Genomic DNA, 2,500 nt, shown 5'->3' with positions numbered 1-2,500 from the left:
CAACCAAAATTGTGTCGTCATATGAGAAGAATGCTTGCACATCCTGCAGCGAATATGCTGTTGTTTGAATTTCCCTTTCCTCGCTCTCTTTTGTTGCCGATTTAGCCGTTTATCCACTTATTAAGGACTATTTACTTATTAGTCATTGTTTATTAATCATTAACTATATCAGAATCTACATTTTTTCGTTTTACGGCTAACTCTATATTAACATAAATATTTAAAGGTAAAGATGGTGACCACTCCTGTAATAAATAATTGAATAAATATATAAAGCGATCAATGATTACTTAAAATACTCGAAAGTCATAAAATCATGGCATTCTATAATTGCATATATTATAATAGGTATGACCGCCTTCGCAATATATCTCTATGCACTTATCCTGAAATTGTACACTGAAGGGTCTCCACGACGCATTAGCGTGCTTGTCCATGCGTTACGCCGTCACATACTATTATTTGGGCGTGGAAGTCACGTGACCAACAGGTAAAATCGCCCTTATCACACACACACACACACACACACACACACACACACACACACACACACACACACACACACACACACACACACACACACACACACACACACACACACACACACACACACACACACACACACACACACACACACACACACACACACACACACACACACACACACACACACACACACACACACACACACACACACACACACACACACACACACACACACACACACACACACACACACACACACACACACACACACACACACACACACACACACTTCCTTTTTATTAGTGGAGGTGAGGTATTATGTATATTCTTTGCTGCGTACTTCGTGCTCGTTATAGTTATTGTGGAAAAAGTTTCCTATTTTATACAAATACGTAAATACGTATGAAGGCGTAATAAAGAAAAAGAGAATGGATAAAAATCGTTCTCAAGGAAGCTAATATATTGTTTGATATCAAAGTGTGCATTTAGTTATCTAAGTGTAAAAAAAAAACATCACGAGCATTGTGCAAACCACCATACTGAGCCGAAGGGATGAGAGAGAAAGGGAAATAGTGGGAGAGAGGAAAAGGGAAAGAAAGGAAGAGAGGAAGAGAGAAAAAGAGGAAAGGAGGAAAATGGCCTTGGAACTCGTCACTGGACCATCACAATCCATGCAAAAAAAGGAAAAAGCAGAAAAAAAATATCGGTTTTCATTCACATACCACCCACGTTGCCAGATCCACTTAAAGAGTGCACATTAATCCGACCTTTTCTCTGGGTCCTTACACTCTAAATTCTTGAGATAACGACCGATCGGATAAAACGGGTTATTCTCCTTCGAAAGATGCAAATGTTGGATTTTTCCTTTGTGTGTATCTCTCTCTTGCTTTCCGAATCTCTGACTCTGTGTTCCTGCTTGTCTGTCTCTCTGTTTAGATGTTTGTCTCTGTCTCTCTGTCTCTGTCTCCGTATCTGTTTATCTGCCTGTTTGTCTATCTGTCTGTCTGTCTGTCTCACTGTATATATATATATATATATATATATATATATATATATATATATATATATATATATATGTATGTATGTATATATCTATGTACGTATAAGCGTGTGTGTGTATATATATATATATATATATATATATATATATATATATATATATATATATATATATATATATATATATATTAATCAATCTCTTTCTTTGTCTCTCTATTTTGCTCCTTCGTTCCCTTACTTTACCTTCCTCTTACTCCATCCTTCCCTATCCCATTGTGTATCCCTCCCTCCCTCCCTCCTTCCCTCTCTCTCCCCCCACTCTCTGTCTCTCTCCTCCCCCTCGCGCCCCACCCTCCTCTCGCTCTCTCTCTCTCACTTCCTAGCTCCGCCACCCCTTCCTTCTCTCCCTCTTTCTCAGTCCACCCCTTCCTCTATCTCTCCTGTCTCTCCCTGCCTCGTTCTTTCTCTCCCTTCATGCCTCCTAGTTCTTCCCTCCCTAAACGTTTCCCTCCCTCCCATCCTATCCCCTTCTCTCTATCCATCCCACCCTTTCCTTCCCTCCCATCCTATCCCCCTCTCTCTGCCCATCCACCCTGCCCCTCCCCCTCCCACACCTAAGAAATCGCCGGCAGGGACACCGCGCACCACCTAGCGGCCACGCGCCAAACTAAAAACCCATCACCGATTCCACCGAAGACGAAACTCAGCGAAGTCCCCAGGGTGCTCGCAGTGCCCGTGTGACTCAAGGATGAGGAGGAATGACGTCTTTCCCTCCGGTCTTGGTTCGAAGTCCTATCCTTCTATCCTGCAATCCTGTAGATGGAAGTTGCGAAATATTTAAGAAGAGATAAAGCAATAGTTAGATATATTAAGAACATAATGCAGGAAATGTAAATTAATTAATTTTATTTTTTTTATTTTTCAGCGTTTGAGATCATAAGAGTGATTTTAGGCCGCCAGTCAGCGGTCAGCCGTCATGAACAGAATATGAAGTAGCGTGCCATCAACTTTAGGT

This window comes from Penaeus vannamei, chromosome 19, assembly GCF_042767895.1.
Source record: "Penaeus vannamei isolate JL-2024 chromosome 19, ASM4276789v1, whole genome shotgun sequence".
NCBI classification, from domain to species: domain Eukaryota; kingdom Metazoa; phylum Arthropoda; class Malacostraca; order Decapoda; family Penaeidae; genus Penaeus; species Penaeus vannamei.
Note: the sequence above shows the minus strand (reverse complement) of the source record.